General features: G+C 39.7%; 1 long non-coding RNA gene across 1 annotated transcript in view; it reads right to left on the bottom strand.

Moving 5' to 3' along the window:
- LOC125967501 (uncharacterized) overlaps positions 1 to 20,325 on the bottom strand; it is a 76,516-nt gene extending 56,191 nt beyond the window's left edge. The window contains exons 1-4 of the long non-coding RNA XR_007480751.2: positions 19,918 to 20,325; positions 19,560 to 19,683; positions 11,293 to 11,378; positions 5,241 to 5,322 (exon numbers count right to left, since the gene is read on the bottom strand). This is a non-coding gene — a long non-coding RNA (uncharacterized lncRNA). The remainder of the gene's footprint in view (positions 1 to 5,240; positions 5,323 to 11,292; positions 11,379 to 19,559; positions 19,684 to 19,917) is intronic.

Here is a 20,325-nt window from a genome sequence, read left to right as displayed (position 1 = left end):
CAAGAATTCTTCTTAAAGGGCCAGTGTGTTTCTTGCTGTATTTAGTTTGTATCACATTTTGATGAATCAGGTCGTGGTTAAGACAGGAATTTCAAGTGTAGTTTCAAGTGAGCACTTCTCCAAACCGTACTACATACAGTGGTCAACTGAAAAGAATTGCTTGTTGTAAACACTGCTTCTGCTCTGGCCTTCAATCATGTGTGTATTATGTTGCGAGAGAGCCTCAGAGACTTCATTAAAACAACACGTCTGCCAGAGCGCTGATAAGTTTTTGCAGAGCCGACACCCAAAGAGAAGGTGGCATCACTTTTATGAAGTGACAAACTCACACAGTGGCAAGATCAGCCCATAAAAGTCCACCGCGGATGAAATGAGCGAGTGTTCGCTAGCGTGATAATATACTGTGGTGTGCACCTCTGCGGACCCTTCAATTAATCAACCTGTCCGCACTTTGTTTTGAGAGTAATCTCGGCCAACCACCCTAGAGGCACTCAGCAATAAGTGCTGTGCTTTGAAGGCCGTTGGTTTACCGCGTGTGCTGTAAAAACACCTCAACTCAAATGCCATGCTTTCCTTGCACAAATGTGAGCCACTGGTGATTTTGGCTGTCCCATGCAGATCAAAATAAACTCTTATAAGGGGGTTGTAACCCTCAGCCTCAATTCTAAGAAGAGGCTCTGACAATACAATGAAGATTTGCAAATTATTAGCTTGTTTTGATATCATAATGTCACATATAAGTCGCTCCTGAGTATAAGTCGCACCCAGGCCAAACTATGTAAAAATTGCAACTTATAGTCCAGAAAATACAGTAGATTGGAACGAGAATCTCAACAAGAACTCGAACTATTTGGCAGCAATCACGAAGAGGGCTAGGGGGATTGCCGTTGTGGTGGCGAGGACGGGGAGCTTGTGTTGGCATGCCACGCGGTCACCTCCCTCGTCACATCACATGAAAGGACTCTAATTAACTTCAACACCGTATCAGACCGCAATCAGCAGAGGAAATTAGTTTTGTTTTTTTTGTCGGTGGCATTCATAAGCGAGGCGTTAAAATGTATTCTAGCCATTTGATTTTAATTAACATTTTGTGCTTAGGAGGCGTGTTAACATTATGCTTTAATGAGCTTTGTGGAAAAGGAGCGCAACAGAGCACAAAGGGCAGCTTCTTGCTCTGTTTGTTGATGCGCTCTTATTTTTTCTAATACCATTCTAATCGTAATCAGCGTTTAACTCCTCACTCACTAGCAACGTCACCTTCACCACCTGCTTCCCAATTGGGAGACAAGCACATTATACAGGTGATCCTTTCTTCATTATCACAAGTGGTAATGAGATCGTTCTTGATGAGGTCGTATAATCTTCATATTAGTGTGAAATTGTTTTAAATCTTTGTGTTGCCCTATCCATGTTGCACAAGATATGACAAAACATATTCATTACATTTATAATCCATGTTAAATCCTGACGGATATTCAGCAGTGACACACATCATCACCATTGCACCAGCATGTGCAATTTAATACTATGGAACTCTAAGAGACTGCAAATAGTGTACAAAAAGTGCATCCTATTGACTTCACGCCTTTGTCAAAAAGATCCCGTACTTTTTTTTCCATTGTCTACTGCAGGGGTCACCAACTCCGGTCGTCGAACGCTCCTAGCCATAATGATTTAGATGTTGACTAACAGCTATAATAATAATAATAATAATTCATTAAATTTGTATAGTGCTTTTCAAAAACCCAAAGACGCTATCTGCGCTTTCTTTGACTGGGATATGATAACATTTCACGATTTTGTTTTCGTCTTTAGCGTTTTGGAATCAAAAACACAGCAATACTTTCCACTGCCAACTTCTGTTCTGTTGCCTCCAGTGTCAGTTTCTTCTGCCTCCAGCAAACACCATGACGTTATTGTGATGTAAACCATGACAGGGTGTATACCGAACATAAATCTAAACGTAACACTATTGTTTCTGCTGCCGTTTTGCATGAACTGAACTCAAAACACCTAAAGCAAATTGTGATTACTCCTGAGACTGACGAGTTTACAGTATACTGTAAAGCGATACTGACGTGCACACCTATGCTGTAGTAATCATCATCATGAGCTGGATGGATTATTTTGGCAATCGCTCAGTAACACAGATTTAGACAGATTTGCGAATGACCCTTGAGAGTAATAATGTTTTTGCATTCATACGAAACATTTTAGGTTGTTAAGTTCAGCATTTTCATTTATTTAAATATAAACTGTTCAGTTCATTAATTGTGACCGATTCTGCCCCCTCATTGTTGGGCTATGCGATAATTTGTTGTAATCGTTTTGTCCACACCGTTTCAGAAAAACAGAACCTTGTGTCCATTGCAGGAAAATGTTCCTGCTGCTTTTCTGTCTAAATGTCCCTCAAAGTGTATTTTACTTAGAGCAGTGTACTAGAAATCCTTTTAATGGCTGACGGCTTTTTGCTGGTTTATTTATTTCCCTTTCATTTGACTGGTCACTCATTTGTTTTCCACAGTGTCCTTGTTTGTAATAAATTGTGCTGTCCAAAAACATCATCGCTGAGAATTTGGGAGTTTCTTCAATTTGGTCTAGAGCTGAAAGGTGAATAATGCATCTCAAAGTGCCCTTTTTACTGTTTTTACCATTAATATGCAGCTCGCGTCATTTACAGAATTCTTATGAGTACCAGTGAAAATGTTTGTGATGTTATTTATTTATGTTGCTCTTTTCAATTATTCATGTATTTATTTATTCATGGAAGAAGTAACTGAAATCTGAAATTGGAAAATTCATTTTTGCTGAAGGGCGCTTAGCCCCACTCTATCCTGCCAGACTCACACAACAAATGGGGTGCAATTGCTTTATGTAGTATTTACTTAACTCACTAGATAATTGCTCACTGAAGAAAAGTTGACAAGAGAGCTGAATACTATCTGCTGTTGTCTGCTCTGTTTGTATTTGTATTTTAAGATTCCTCCTCTTGTTACTGTCCAAATATAGTGGAAAACCTGAAAATAGTTGAACGGTCATTCAGAAGAATTTGATGAAATAAATATATTGTCCAGGAAAGTCTGTTGTCAGAAATGATTTTGATTTTATATTTTAAATACTGCTTATCTCTTTCATGGTCACAGGTGAGCTGGATCCTATCCTAATGACTTCAGGCAAACAGCAGACAGCACCAAGGACTGGTCATCAGTCAATCATAGCCTCGAGACAGGCAACCACTCAATCAGACATTCACACCGTCACTGAAAAGGATCTGAACCAGCGCTGCCTGCAGCAAATTAAGGTGACCACTTGCACCATCAGTGACTGTGAAATTATTTTAACAATCTCCTGTTTTTCTGGAGAAACAACCAACAAAAACTGGTCAATTCACATGCGGTTTGCTATTTGTGAATGTATGATTTTTTTTTTTTATTTGTGTCAGCAGTGAACACCAAATACCATCACATCGTTAGAAGCACGCTGTCTTTTGATTATTATTATTATTGTATTTTTAGGCTTTTCTGGTGCAGGGATGTACTTTTGTAAACGAAGATCATAAAAATAAAAATAAATAATGAGCAATAATAACATGTTAAATTGTATTTCACCAAGTGTACCAAATGCTGTATACTGTATAGAGAGTTATCGGTGCTCATCTATACAGTTCACTTTTTTTACATTCAGACCAAAGCGCTGTCTACTTTAAAAATATTGCTTCAGCACCATCTTGTGGCATCTTGGTGCCAAGGTACTTTGGTGACATTTATGGAAGTATACTATACATTACATCGGTGATTCATTTAATCAGTCAAATAGTTGTATTGTTTTGTGTGATAGTGGGCAATTATACATTTTTTGTAGGGGTGGGATTACGCTTGGATTTTCGTTATTCCGTGAATAGCGTGACACTGAAAAAAAATTCCATGCTGCCATTATAGCATGAAAGTACTCTTTTGACAAATGAAAGAGCAAGTTTTTAAAGGCCACTGAAAGAATGTTGAAGATTTTTTTGTTTTGCTAGCCATACACGGCACATCTGACGAAATACTTGTGCAACACAAACTGAGAGAATGTGTATTTCACGTCAGAAGCTTTTGTTTTTAATGACATGAACACTTTTTCCTAGTGTGTTCAACAATACTAAAAGGCAACTACACTCCAGTTGTTAATTGTTTAGTTTAGTAGGCTATTATAACTTGTCTAATGATTTTTTTTTTGCTGTTTTGTCATGACAGTTGATCAAGGGTGTCAATCTCTTTTAAGGTGTCACTAAACATCACGTCCCGCATGCAATCTGTATCCTTCTTTATCCACTTCACAACATACTGTTGTGTTCTTTTAATTTAATAGTTCTTTTAATAGGCATTGATTGATTAAAATACATTGATTCTGCAGCCTTATTTACATTCACCTCCTGGGATACTCTTTGTCCTTATTTTTCACAATTAATTGTAGAGTGTGGCAGTTTGCAGAGCGAGGCAACGGGGACAATTTGTAATCAAAGCAGTGGTTAAAATTATTTATGGAGGCAGAGTGACAAGTTTTTGATGAGTTTGTTCTGCCTTGTGCATTGATAGATACCCATACTTGACAGTGAAGCTGTTGACTTCAAGTGCCACAAGATGAAAGATTAGACTGGGCTTTTTTTTATCCAGTTCAAATCAAGCCAATGGTCACCCCTCCCCCACCTGCTCCCACCACTGACCTTGGCTGCATGTGCATAAGCATGCATGCATGACTGTGTGCTTGCATCATTCCCAACCAAGAGGGTTTATTCATTTTGATTGATGACTCCATTTATCTTTGGAATAACAATTCTCTAATACCCCTCACCGCCGCGTCTATAGCCATCACAGCCCAGTACGTTATTACAAACAAAATAAGAAATTTGCTATTTGACATGGAGCTTGATAAAATGGTTTCATAGTTCGCCTTGATGCAGGGAAATCTTATGCTAATGGAACCACCAGCAAAGCAGTTTAGTTGGAAATTAATCAGGAAGCCAGATGGCAAATAAAATAGGAGATCTTTGACCTTGAAAAAAACACAATTTTTTCCATTCCATAATTTTTACCATCCAGCCGTCCATTGTATGTGTGTGTATATATATATATACATATATAGTACGTAATGTATAAAACAACTCTGTAAATCCACTTTACACGTTCTGTAATACAGAAATAGAGGAACCCAGTCAAGTAGTGAAGGGAGATAAAGAGGAGAGGTGGTTGCTCCCTTACCTTCACTTCCCCCGATAGTCCTCACCCTTACTCGCCCTCTCGCTAGCTCTGAATTTCATCAAAAAAAGCCATGGGGTGTAGTCTGTGTGATGGAAGGAGGAGAGAAATATCCTGTTAGAAAATGACATTGCAGCTTAGTTCTGATTGATGCAGTAGTGTAATGTGTGGTGCCATATTGGAAGCTGCCATGTTATGACTTACATGACAACTCTTCACACATGCATTTAGAATTCAACTCATGTTCTGTATGTTCTTTCGTCGCTATACACATTTTGCGTATTGTTTTCTATGCATTTATTTAATATTGCATAGACAGCACAATAACACAGCCCAAATCTTTCAAATTAAAATGAATGTTGATTTAACAGAAAAGTACTGTGCACTTTCCCCTGACAAATCTTCAAATTTATCCTCGCTGTGTTTGTGAACCAAGTTCTGACTAAAGCTCGTGAGTTGTCATTAGAGACACACTAATGAAGTCATTACCAGATTTTGCTTAGTTTGTGCAACATAATTAGCCAGAACCCTCAATGAGTTTGCAAATTGAATGAAAACAAGTCAAATGATCTCATCTACTTTGGAATGAAGAGGATAAATAAAAAGATACAGTGTTTGGTTTAGTTTGTTTTTCCACCATGTTACACTCCTGCGTGATTTATTTTCACCCCAGGAGACATCTGGTAAACCATCCCTTATTTTTATAATGAAGCCAGGGGGAAAAACAATATTATCCAGTCGGTAATATTGTACTCTGGAGCCTAATAATCTAATGTACACCCGAGTTTGCGTCATTAAAGTGCCTTTGGTGATCTGGGAGAAGGGAGGTGCACATCTGGCTTGCTCAAAATCACAAAGATGGGTTGAATTTCTTTTGCTGCATCCTCCCTGATGCAAGGACACACACAAGCACAAGAGAAGCTGAAAGACACTCACATAAATTTCTGATACCAGCCCCAATATTAAGTACACCAGCACAATCAAATACTGTCAGATTCAATACAAGTGATTTATTGAATACTCCGCCTTTACAAAGCTCATCGTTATTGGCCAAGTAAGTATGAATGGCACCAATTACAAACTAGGGGGTCGCATAATAAAGGATTTTTTTTAGGTTGACTATAATGTGAAGTCAAAGTCACGTCATTGATCAGAGCAGTTTTACATCAAGACATTGTTCAACAGACTGGCATTGAAACAAATAAAAATAAATGATTAAATATACTACTTTCCTTTATGCTTCATTAACTTATTTGTAAAGGATTTTTTTTTCTTATAGCTTACATTGGATCTTATCCAATTGTGCGTAACTGATGTCATGGTCAATGGGTGCATTGGCTGCATCTATTAATAGAAAAAACTGATGTTACTATAATTGAACTATACTGTTAAGTTCTCAGCATCGGTAATTATTCTCCATTGTTGGCTTTGTATTCCAAATTCCCTTTTGGAAAGAGTGGGAAAAAAAGTAGGAGTAGGAAGAATTTTGGTAAGTCAGACACTTTTTAGTTGCAAGAATTTCCAAGCTTTTTGTTTGTCATTGTGACACGGTTGTCTTTGCCATTAAAACCTACACAATTGTGTACATCCATCGCTATTGAAGCAGGTTGGAATTTCAATCAGGCACAGCAAATCAGCCCTTTGTAATATGGATGCTTATCAAGAGAAAGGGTTTGTACTGATTCTCATTGATCAGCTGTTGTGGCTTCCTCGCAGTAGGGGAACGTGGCAATAAAGTGTTCCAAGAAAAAAGCAGCAGAGGCCATCATGCCTGCCATTAAGAAATCCTTTCGAGAAGTTGAGATACATTCTGTCTTCCGAGAGGCATTTTGGGTGTTACTAAGTGCTTCAACAACACGATTCGGTGTGAGAAAAGAGGGAATTGATGTTTTGCTAAAGTGGCAGGTTACTGTATATTGTGTTTGAGAGAGCGTGCCTGTGCATCTGAAAGCTTGTTGAGCAAATATTTATAGAGCTGTGGATTTATTTTGCACTTTCAGACAAAAAGGACATTGATGGAGTGTAGTCATGCTAAAGGATAAAGTGTCTGTCTTTTGATGGATCACAACAGGGAAGGCAACTTTTGTCTATCTATAACTTTTGTCTATCTATAACTTGAAGCGTGGGTTCTTGCTCCATAAAGACTTCCACACTCATTCTCGGCTCAGCTGTAGACAAATCTCGTCTTTCTTCTCCTGTGTGACGCTAAACCTCGATATCAAGTGTACAAAAGCTCTTTTTATTTTTTTATTTTGTATTAATCCTCTCACACACTCTTGCGCTACGTTTACACTTCCGTAAAGGTCCTGGCTGTCTGAACTCTAGTACCCTCTATGTTGCATAAGTGCATAAGTATCCATGTAGAGCCACTCTGGCAATTTGCTGGATGGGATAATTATAAAATATGTTTATTATGGTAAAGGTTATTCTGAACATCTGGTTATACTGATCCACATAGTCAGACGTATGTATAATCTAAACTGTTAAAAACTCCAAGGTTGAGTAAATGGAATATGTGAGAATGAAATCGATAGCAACTAGAACCTTCGAACAACAATTAACCGTAATGGAAAATAAATAAATAGCAACAATGTGACAAAAACATTCCAACTAAGTACTTAGGGTTGGAGGAAAAACACAGGAGACAAAAATCATAAACACATCAAACGAACATTAATAATCAAGCAAAAACGGAAAATACGAGCCACACGGAAGCAAGCAATACAAATCATGTGACACCAGCTCCCACATGTTTTTGCCAGGCCTGGGGTGTGTGTGCAAAGTATTCCAAGCATCTCAGATTTTCATTTTTGTTTGCATAAGTGCATCACTGTGGCAACTGCATGTGACGAATTGAAAAAAACTTTAGATGAGGCAACCAGCAGTTGAAGACGAGGAATTTGTTCAAATAACTTCTATAGAAAGACAAAAACTGTTTAGCAATTTGCTCCATAAGACTTTTTTTGTAGGTCGCTGCCTCCCTATTTTTGTAGACCTTGGTAAACCATAAAACTGAGAATGCTTTGTTAAGAAGAAATTACAAAACACAAAAAATGTATGCCCTGCCCGCATCATATAGCATGATGAAAACTTAAGATTTGTTCCCTGTTGATGTTTTGAGACGATTTACTTTGGTCTGGGTTTTTTTTTTTTCATAACACAAAAAGCTAGCATTTGAACATAGGTGTGCAGATGTTTTATATTCAGCACTCTATGTAAATAAAACCTGAGCATTAAGTAAGATTTACCAATTCAACTCTTGGGTTGGACCTCACTTTCTTATTACATTTACATACCGGCTGTTGTCACAAATAATGTTCCTCGGTGCCAGTGCAAGTGCCCATCTCCTGCCAGGCCAGGCATGTTAAGTCGCTCCCCTGAGCAGTGACTAATTGTTTGTTATGTCAGTGCCTGTCGTTCCCGTTTGCCTTAATGGAGTGTACCGTAGCGATCCATCAGGCCCGATGTCACCTGAAGTGGTTGCGTGTCAGTGGGGCGAGCGTGCCCTGCACGTGTGATTTACTGGCTACCCGTTGTGACGCTTGCTTCTCGCCTCTTCGCCGGGCCATGCAGCTCACTCCTCTGCTCAACGTTCCTCAGTTTTCCTCCCAGACCAGATTGATTACCGACGTGGCTGGCTCATGACACTCGCCATCTTCTGGCAACCTTTTAGTGCCATTTTATAGATGTTTAGCGCACCTCATTTGGCTATTTATACATCTGTGAGTGGCCATGAAATATAGATTTGTCTTGATGGGTGTCAGCGGCGGCACTGCCGAAGCTGAGCTCTCGCTGGCACATCGTTATTTTAATGGCGTGAGATGAAGAGGCCACATGTCGGGAGTCATTTTCAAACATGCCGAATTGGTAGTGTTTTTATTTTCATCTAATGCCCACACTCATATTTTACCGAGAGAAATAAGGCAGCTTCTGTTCATGAAGTGTTTATTTGTGCCGGCAGATGGAAATGGTGAGAGGAGACTGGCAAACGCGCACACACTTTCACACTGATATATTCGATGTGGATGTTAAAGTTCTCCTTACTAACAACAGTAAGCTGCTGTGAAAGCTGTCATCCACACACACACACTATATTCACAGGCAAGGTCCCACGGGTAATTAGGTGCTGGCACACGCTCAATATGATGCGCGACTTAATTGAATAGTTAACAACTGTGAGGAAGGCCTGCGCACTTTGGCGGTGGCACCTGTCACCAAGCTGTTCTATCCTTCCATTTTTCTGCTGTGCTCAGTAGAGAATGTCAGTGTTGGTGCAAAGCCAAATTAGGGCCAGGCAGGTTGGGTGAGTTCTGTGTAGCAGGTGGGGAGATAGCTGAAGGGTGAAGGGAGGCAGTGAGGTGCCCGTTCTGCCCTTCAGTGAAGCTCTAGGAGCCCATCCGCACTTGCCCTCGGGCCTTTTTCATGGCCTTGTGACAGGAAAGCGACAGTGTGTGATGGTGGGTAGATAGGTAGGACTTGAATATGAAATGCGTACGCGAGTGCATGTGCGCATGCTGGTCGTCCCTCCTCCCTCCGGCGTGAATATGAAGTGGGACTATACGGTGCCCATCCTCCAAGAAAGTAAGGCTGTCAATTTTATCAAAGGAGTATTTTTGTCCAGTCATAAAATAAACATATATGTCTGACTGGATGGTCAGGAGGAGATTAGCAGAGCATGTGCAAACTGTTGGAACCAGCTCTGTATGCTCCTCAAAGCCACGGCGCACAGCGGGTCAGCCGCCTTTCATACACTCTGTATGAATAAAGCTATTATAGACCAGAGACGGCATTCAAACATAAGAAAAGTGTGTAATGAAGATGTCTCACCATAACGGAGAATCAGCGGGAGCCCTCAATTTGGTCTCCATGTGGTGAAGCACTTTTGAAGGCCTCACAGCCACATACATAGTATATTATGCAGAACCAGCATGTGAATTTTCACTTGTAATATATTTAGTTCAAGTAGAACGCCTGGTATTTTCTGAGAAATGCAACTTTCTTTTTTTTGGCAATGCTGTATTGAAGTCGTTTGCTTTGTTTATTTCGGGTCATTGAGTTTTTAGTCATTTTAGTTACGGGTTTCATTTGGGGCCTCTTTTTTCAAAACAGTGACAGAGACAAGGGTGGGAAAAAACGACAGATGGAGGTTTTAGGGGATGCTTTTGAGTCTACTTTTTTTTAACAAAGAGTACAACACTTTTTGAATGATTAATTTATTATAAAATACTTAAATAATCCCTTAATACTGCACTCTGCATGAAGGCCCAGCACAATAAACACACACACACAGTCAACAGAGACGAATTTAGCTCAGCATGTTGTACACCTGAGCAAAGATACCTGAGATACCTTGCTTAAGTGCAAGTGTTCAGTCTACTAGCACCCAAATGTTTACACTCACCACTGTTCAAATGCTAGGTTTTGGTAATAGTTTATAGTAAATGACTAAAATAATGTGGTTGCACAAGTGTGCACACCCCCCTAACTGAGATGTGGCAGTGATCAGAATTCAGAATTACTACCAGTCAAACTTATCTTAAATGAGAGTCAGCCAACATATGACATAAAGTACCTCTGATTATCCCTGAATACATTTGAGATGTTCTACAGTAGAACACTATTTTTGTTATTTCCCCTCTCAGGGCATAAAAAAAATATTCCGTTGAGTTTTATGAGTTATAGGTCACAATTTTAGTAGGAGAAAAAAAACCTGGTTGTGTAGACTTATATCCACTGTGTATATTTTGTATGCGGTAAGGTTTGAACCTTTGACTGTCTTGTGTCAACTTTTTATATACTTCATAATTTCCATGCAGCCTGGGACTAAATGATCCATGACCGTTGGCTGGCTGCAGCACAGACAGTTAACTATTTTAGAGCTAAAATGTTGTCCAGGGCAAAGAGAGCCTGTCAAGATGTAGAGGCAGCTACAAATGTAGACGTAAAAAAATCCCAAGAAAATTGTAACTTTCTCTCCTCTTGGCATACATATGTGTGTGGGCCAGCTGATCAATGGGTGAATCATTTTCAATACACAATCCGGTGTTTAACTTACCAACCAAAGTGGGACAGAAGGATCTTCACCAGCACCTTAGCAAAGGTTCATTCATCCACTGGGGCCCGTGGATGACCACACACCATCTGCCAATAGACATTAGGGAGAATTTAGTCATTAAGTGATAGGCTAAGGACTAAATTGGGTGTTTGAGGTCCCCGCAGCCATGCAGATAGGGGATTCTAATTGCCCGGAATATTGATTACCCTGGTAAGGGGTGTGCACAGTAAATTCATGAGCTATTGATTAGCTGTTACTCTTCCTCACTTGTCAATGGAGGAGTACGTCTTCCCCGTAGCCTCAGTCAAGTGGCTTCATTCGCACGACAATATTATACAGTGATATTGCCATTTTATTATAATGCTTTAACTTTCATTGTAGACACTTTCAATCATGTAAAAATATTTTGCATTTTTGGAGCTTCTGAATGATCCAAGGGCTAATGAAATCAGTCACAAAAAGGAGTCCTGCAATATCAACAATGACAAACTGGTCCTCCTTGCCAACACTTCCTTAATAAAATGTCCGTAAAGAAAGAAATGGCTTGGCCAATGGCCATGCCAGGAGAACCCGCTCCTTGTCTGAAAAGCAATGGGTACTTGAATCTAACACAAAGGAAGTTTGATTGTGTTTGATATATTTTTTCATAAAAAGTGGCCGACGATATTCTGAAAGGGATTTCAGAGCAGTGCGAAGGCTTGCCACACAGCAGTCTCTAACATGAGTCATTTAGCGCCTATTACTAAGCATCAATATATTGATCCGAACAAGTGTCTCAGTGTACTGCTCTGTAAACACACCGGCGCTGCTTTTATCCACTTGAATCTTATCAGGAATCAAATATTTTCCTTTTCTATTGGCTACATTACGGCCGTACGCATTTGAATGATTGCACCCTTAGTTTGCAAGGGTTTTTTGGCAGGACGAACAGCTTGAGTTTAGGACAAACTTGATTTTTGTTTGTCTTAAATGTTGAATGTTGGGCATACCTTTGCACGACATCCGCATTTCCCATTCGATTTGAAAATTGCAGGGATTTAACTATTCAGAACATGGGTGCCATTTTTTCATACATTTTTTCCTAAAAGTAAATCTTCACATGAAGACATATTGTGCATTAGTTCCTCTTTCCCTCCTAAATGTTTTGACTGATTTTCAAAATGTCTAGTTCATTCAGGATAAGTAAGGAATTATTATTCTCTTTCCCAAAACATTTAATTACAAAATTCCTAAATCCGGATTGGTTTGTTGCTTTTCCCCATCTGCTGCTTTTACTCAAACTGGCCTGCAAAATGAGAATCTTGGGGTGTTGAGGGTGAAACGAGTGAAATTGCCATGGTCATGTTCTCGTCGTTAAAAGAGGATCATTCCATACGCTTGTCTTGTGATTGAAGCAAGCTCTCACTATTTGCACACCACTAAGTGTCACCCCCCAGCCATGCCAGCATATTGAATTAGTTTCAGTGTGGATTTATGCTTCAAAATTAGTAATTATTTTTTAAGCCCAGAGGAAACAAGCAAAATGAGTCATATCTTCAAAAGTGGTGAAATGCGGTGATCTCTGATTAAACAGCAACCAAAGGGACAAAAGTTAGAAGCACAGCAATTTACCAGCCCTTCGTCTATTTGGCAAATTCAATTCCATCACACTTGACATCTTTTGAGAAAGTTTGATAAAACTGATGGAAAAAGTTATTCTCTCAATTACCATCTGAAATTAATCTCCTTAATCCCAATTTGATTTTTTTTCATGCGTATTATGGGCTATCTCTCATCTGCCCACCTGTGTGTTTTAAATCTCTGCCACAGTTGGAACGTGACTGTCGAACACCTCAAGAAGATGGGGGAATTGATGGTGACACAATCAAATTCATCAAATGCCTTTACAAAGATCAATTTTGAATTGACGTCGGTTCAACTCGGTTTATTGTTGGATATAATTTGCAGTGTTGTGTGAATGCTCTGCTCCATACTGAAAAGATGTTTCTGATATTTTAGTTGTCTCATATAGATCTGCAAGGAGAGCATTGTCTGTGACGGAAAAGTGACCAACTGGTGGTGCCGTTTTGATTTTATTTACTTTGTGTGCAATGCATTTTATAACTGAATGAATATATGGAGTTTATGTTCCTATTTTCAAACATGCTTGTAAAAGTTCAAACTTTGATTTAATTTTTCATAATTTCCTTAGTTTATTGTGCTATACGTTGCATGCTGCAATTGCAAGTGGATATTTGTTTGTCTTAAGGGCTTCAGTAAATGTATGCATGTGTAAGTTTATATGTGCCTGAATGTATTTTCTTATTTACGTAGTAGCTTTCCACATTCACGTGCGTGTGCGTGTGCGCTCACCAGCAGCGGACGTCTGTCCTTTTGCTGGGATTAGAACGGTGAATGCTGCAAGAGGATGATCAGACTGGGAGCACACCAGGGTTGCTGTGCGATCACAGAGGGATTATGGGGGATCTGGTGCTGTAGTGCATTGCAAGGCTGCCTCCAGTTAGGCTCATCTCCGCCACGCTACCCTTGCACACACCACTTTAATTGCCTTTGCTTCTTTCATTACTTTTATTGCCTCTCCTCTGCATTGCGTGCTCCCCAGGCTTGTGGAAAGGTCATTGAGATGGCGGACGAGCACACATACACACACATGCCCGCACACACTCCCTGACAAGCAGAAATTGGCTGGGGCGCTAAAGCCGGAGAAACCAGTGACACAATGGGGTGGCCACTAACACGCTGAGCAGATTTTAATCACATCTATAATTCACTACATCATACTAAGGCGGTAAAGAGACTGGAATTATAGTTGTGAATGTCATCGAAGGAAAGTGCATTACACACAGAAGTGACTTGAGGTTATTTTTAGGTGCCGCTTATAAGAATGAGAAACTAAACAAACGTAATCTATGTGCGATATCTCATCGGTATGGCAGCATTATTCTGGTTGTTGGGATGACCGACATGTTCAGACTCCAATGCCGAGTGCTCAGTATTTTTCTCATTTTAGTAGTTCTTTAGTGATCGTGACAAGTTCTATTCTACTTCATTTTCCTTTCATGAGCTCCAGAGGCTGAGGTTCAGCACCCTGCTAGGTAAAATTTTGCATGCAACTTGAAGTTTGGATTCAGCAAGAACCAATCCTGACTCACCTTGAGAATGTCACATGACCAAACTCAGCCCACAGGTGAGCCATGATTGGTCGTCACTTGAGTCAATGATTTTATCGATTATTCCATCGATGACACGAATAATCCGAAACATGTTATTTAGTGTGTTATAAAACCTTTCCCCTATATACTGTCCATTAACTGATTATCGTTGTTTATTAGTTAATGTTTAGTGATGAAAATAACAACAAAACAACAATGAAGCACTATCACATGAGGCGGACTGACGTTGTATATGACCTTTTTTAAACTATTTACTGGTTGGGTCATTATTTTCCAAAATAAAAACAGATGCTTCCAAATGTCTTTAAACGCAAAAAAAATTACAAATTACTGTTGGGGGACTGAAATCAAAATGAGACAATTGTAAGTCAAACATTCTCTTAAACCATTATTTGATTTAAAAAAAAAAAAAAAGCAGATGAGAGAGCTTTACACCCTCCCTCTTGACTCTGACAATATTCTACTGCAGTTGAAGAGTTTGCTGACTTTCCATAACTCACCAATGGTAGCCTCTCCTTGGCCACACACATCCAATCAAATATGCAGTTCACATATTCCTGCAGAAACGTAAACCATTTTAAACACGGATCCAAACCTACTCAATAAATTATGACTTGTCTCGCAGTACTGAAGTGAGGGTCATATGTTGAAGGACAACTCTCACAGTTAGTTCTTGGCAGCAAGACTCAAATGTAAGCCAGCTTTCTGCTACCTGCAACTTGCTTGCATTACACTTCTACCTGGAATCTTCTAGAATAGAAAAAGAGGGAAATATGGGCTGACTGAGGGGCTGGAGGCAACTCAGAGGTGCAGAGATGTGAACCCAATCTGCTATGTGTTGACTGTACTGATGAGGGGCTTGTGTTGAGACCAGTTTCTCGATCCCATCATTCCTTGTGTTTACTTTGGGCCAGCCTACCGTCAAACAGTGACCTTCCCACTCTTATCCTCTCAGAGTGAGCTTGCATCAAGTCGAGAGCCACAAACAATTAGCAGTAGGCTATGGTACAAATGAAAAAGATGGGGGCGGACACTAGATTGGTTTGGGGTTTAGCAAAAGTAAGCAAGCCAAAGAGAAGCCTGTTTTTACATGCAGTGAGTAGAAACTGGCAATCCAAATGTTTTTATGATTACTTTATAATATTCATTATTATTTTATTGTTCCCACGGGCAATACAGTATGTTGGATAGAGCTGGAAAAAATGGGCTTCTCTAAACAGAATTTGTTTTGCAACAGAAGCTTAAATACAAAATTTTATTTTATGTCTGAATTAGTTTTGAATCAAGTGGAATGCTAAATATTTGTCACTGGTTTGTCTGCCACAGAGGTCAACAGTTTTATTTAGAAACTTGTTCTCGTTTGGTGTTTAGAACAGCATGTCAAAAGTGACATTAACTACAAATAATATAAGAATATGAAATATTTCTCTGTCATTGATGAAATTCTAATCTGCCAATCTCCCCAGATACAAGAAAACATCCAGGTGATCTCCTTTGTGATTGTCTATATTTAAACCACAGATTTCTGGTTCAATTCAAAAGCTCATAGGACATAAAAGTCAGCAATGCAGCGGCGGGCTGAAAGCACACCAGAGATCCATTGAAAATAATAATAGTAATGATTTTTAGTAGGTGAGATTTAGGCTGAAATCAGCAAAATTGCAGGTAAATTGTTTTTTTCCTATTTAGATGGTTTGTTTGATGCAGGAAGGCCCATTGTGAATGCCGGGTGGGGGCGGTTGGTCTCCGAGTACTACCGCTTTGAACTTGACCCCGTGCCTCCATTATGTGTCATTAGCGGTCCTTTCAGAGAAGCTGGCCAGACTGAGACCTGACAGCCCCTCCTCGGATATTTAGCCATGCATATGGATGGATTTCTGATCCCTCTCATCCACCACCGAGGACGAGGGAATTAGGCCAGTGAGGAGGCGAGTAGGGGGCTTAAAGGGAGCATCCATATATGACTTGAATGGCAACGATGGCGCTATTACTCTCGCTAAGGGCCGGCGTTCACGCTCGGCTGGTTGTTTGTCTGTTGCCGTGTCACCCAGGTGATCGGCACTACGAGAGGGTCCCGTTTGATGACCTTTTTAGGGTCGTGCCCATTCACATCGGAGCGTGAAAATAGATGACACGCTCCCCTGAAGAAGTGTTTTAATTCCGAGCAGTAATACAATGTGTACCCACGACGGCATATTAAAATGAGCATTTCTCACTCGGCGGTATTCATTAGCAGTTTACTCTTCCACATCACTTACCATGACTGCAGCCCATGATTGATAGAGGGGTTGGGGTGTTGTTTATTTGTATATCAGACAATGTAATATTCATGTTGCACGCTTTCCTGAGCAGACGTTTGCTAGATTCAGTGGAATGGTACTTGGGATTAGATTTTCACAGCAGATTGCTATTATTAAAGGGGAAAAAACTCCTTTGAGTAGGCATCTTCAAGGGGAGGCAATCTCTCTCGCCGTCAGAGTGCTGGTCCACGGCTCTTAATGCACTGAAGCAAAAGAGCTTTGGCCTGCAACCTTTCACGCCTTGGTCTCTCTTTTTTGTGATGGAATAGTTAATAACTATGAGTCGCCACTAAAAGCCTGCTTCTCTTCTTTTTGTCTGTTTGCCCAGTGCATGTCTTGATTCCCGCGGTCATGGCCCACATGCTAAATCGTGATAGACCATCTTGTTTGGCACCAGTTATTCTTACTTCCACTTCTAATGTGACTGGCGTGTCCATCATTCCTTAACTATAGGGCTATTTTTTATAGCAGTCTGGGTTGTTTGTTTCTCCATGGTTTGGTTTTCCACAGCTTGTAAAGATAGAATGGCGATAGCAACTCACCGATTAAAACAAAGTAAATAATGATGACAAATGTGACAATCAAATTATTCATAGATTAGTAACACAAACGACATACAAATACAAGCTCTTTTGGGATGCTGGTCAACAATTGCCTTGATTTTAGTTTGCACATTGGGCTGAATTTTCTGATGGTGGCAGTTTCAGTGACAAAAATCCAAAATATATATATATTTATATATATATATATATATATTTTTTTTAAACCCAGTGTTCATTTTCAACACGGCTTTTAAAACATCATGTTTAGGGCCATCAAAGATCTTTTTCAATTTTTAGTGCCTCTGTGAGTTCCTGTGTGGATTCATCACATACACACACGCACATGCACGTGCACACTCTCTCTCTCACACACACACGCACACACATTGGGACAGCTCATTAGCCCATCCTACGCTCACAGCTCTGGCAGAATGTGACCCTGCCTAATTGTGTACCATGCTCATTTGTTCTCCCTGCATGACATGACGATTGCTTATTTATTCTCCTCAGGGCTCCCATCTCACAGAAAAAAATGATTGGCTCATTTCATTCACTGCACATTTTTTCGAGCTTTATTTGATAAGCGCGTTTCCCCCTCGGCATTCAAATCCCTTCATTTACCCGTGCTTTGCAAAGTTTTAATTTCACCCGGGCACATCATTGCTCAGATTGTGCCGTGCGCTAATTATCTGCGATACAGAAGAACTTTTGCACATGTGATCCTGTTTATTCTGGTAGAATTGAGCAGTGCGAAAGGGGGTCGACATTAATGATGCAGTGTGAATATTTGAGGAGGCAATTGTGTACACAAAGCTGGCAGACGTGCTCAACAAAAAGCTTAAGAGGGATTTGGACACCATGGAGGCTCCGTCCGAATTAGCAGACCAAATTTGCATTCTGTTCTGATTTGACATCTAGTTAGAGGCCTGTTTCACAAATGAAGCCATTAAAGCTTTTGTTCCAGTCATGTAATAAGGGAATTCCGAGGCACAGAAAAGAAGATTGGGAATTTGGTTAACAGTGTTATATGAATCTTGTTCAAGATGACAGACAGCCTGTCTTCTCTCCCTTCGGCCAGCAGGCCCAGTGGCCGTTATGCTATTGGTGAGTCAATTTCGATTAGATTGAGTGCACCATTCAATATAAAAAAAAATTCAAATTTAATCCTTTGCTTATTCCCACTCAGGCTTGATGTTTACTGTCAGTCTAAACATAAAACAAAGAATAACATATGGTGTATTTAAATCTGCTATATTAAGGCTAATGTTAACACATGATGACAACACCTAGACACCAGTAATTTCAGGGTGTGCACTTATTGCACTACTCTGCACCATTTCAGTTAATTTAATCATCCTTGTAGAAAAAAAAAAAAAGTAGATCCCTGTATGTATTGATAACAGTCATTAGAATTTTATGATATATACGTACATATTAGGGATGTAATGAAAAACTGATTTGAACCAAAAAGATCATTTTTGACTCCAAAGATGAAAATCAATTTGATGTTGTTGATGGTTTGTTGCTTCTTTACGTTTATTAACTTGAATCAGTTGGCCTTTGTTGATTCTATTTCTTTTTTTTTTTTACACATAGTTGTACTGCAGAGAAGAAAATCACTCAGTGTTTGTAATCCTTCATTGTGGGTATGTATATTGAATGAAGAAAAGAATCAACATTTAATGTAGTATTGTTTTTCCATCAAGTCAGCCTTTGTTTTGTTGCACAAAACAAGAGACAAAGTTGATGAAACTCCCCGAGCCACAAACCCCTACGAGCACTCAGCCAAAAACTCTTAATGAACACAAGGACCGCAGCCAAATAAAAGAATAATAAAGACTTCTATTTTCTTAACAAGTTTTGCTTTGTTCTTCCACTCCACCCACTAGAATTTGGCTGAGTGAAAGCAGGCGGCTCTGAGGGCAGCTCGGAGAGTTCCATGCCCATCGGCCTTCAATCACATGGGATGTCTGAGTTTGACAGAATAAGTATTTCTTCAAGAACAAAATAAGACCCTTAAGCAATGGTAGATGGGCTGTTAGTAACCAACAGAGTCTACAGGGAAGGAGATAAAGCGTGATCATTCACTGTACACTAGTGTTGGTTAGGGATGAGACAATGGATCAGGAAAAAAAAACATGGGATGCCACAGTATTCTTACTTTGACAGAGGTATTGTTATTTTTCGTGGCATTCGACAATCTGATGCAAATGTCAAGAAAGTTGAGAATGATGGAAAAAAACATAACTTACCAGAAAAACAAAGTTGTCAATTGGATTTTTCTTGGTTGCCGAAGACATTTCAACTTAAATTCTCTTCGGCAACTTTACACTATGTTCTCAGCATTTTGCAGGGGAAAAAAACCTCCTTGTGTGGCTGTTCAGCAAAAATAAGAGCACAAAACCACTGCAATTAATTACAAATGAGCACATAAGTGTCAACAGATAAAAAGAATATTAAACTTGATTTCATACTAAACGGTCGTCAAAGAATGCCTTTGATTAAATAAAAACTACAAAAAGACGGGTTACAAGCCATTTCATGTGCTTAGCTAGTGAGTGTTGTGCAAATCCATCAAAACTTGATCAACAGGTAGATGCAATGGTGTACCTTTGGTTCCGACGTTCGCAGCAGTGCTCGAAATCCCTCATTTTCCGCGACGGAATAATGACGCAAATCATCGGCAATCAATGCAAAAGTGTTTTTCCACGACTGTCACGCGAGGTGTGTGGAGATCCATGCTTGTTTACCTTTGCGCGTGTGCTGGCGTGCGCACTTGCCAAAATGTTCCGGACATGCATCTGGCTTCCGCAATATAGTTAATTGTAACTCTACAAGAATAGGACATTTGTGTTTCCTTCCCTGGCTAAATCAATAAACTGCAATGCTTCTAACATATAAGTCGATATGTGACACCTAAGACAACGCAGGAAACTAAAGAATACCAAATAATTGTTGAGAATGCGTTAAAAATCCCCAAGCAATGCGTAGTGCGCAAAGTTTTGTACGGGAACCTAA

This window comes from Syngnathus scovelli, chromosome 4 (assembly GCF_024217435.2).
Source record: "Syngnathus scovelli strain Florida chromosome 4, RoL_Ssco_1.2, whole genome shotgun sequence".
Lineage (NCBI taxonomy): Eukaryota > Metazoa > Chordata > Actinopteri > Syngnathiformes > Syngnathidae > Syngnathus > Syngnathus scovelli.
This window is presented reverse-complemented; position numbering and strand designations above follow the sequence as displayed.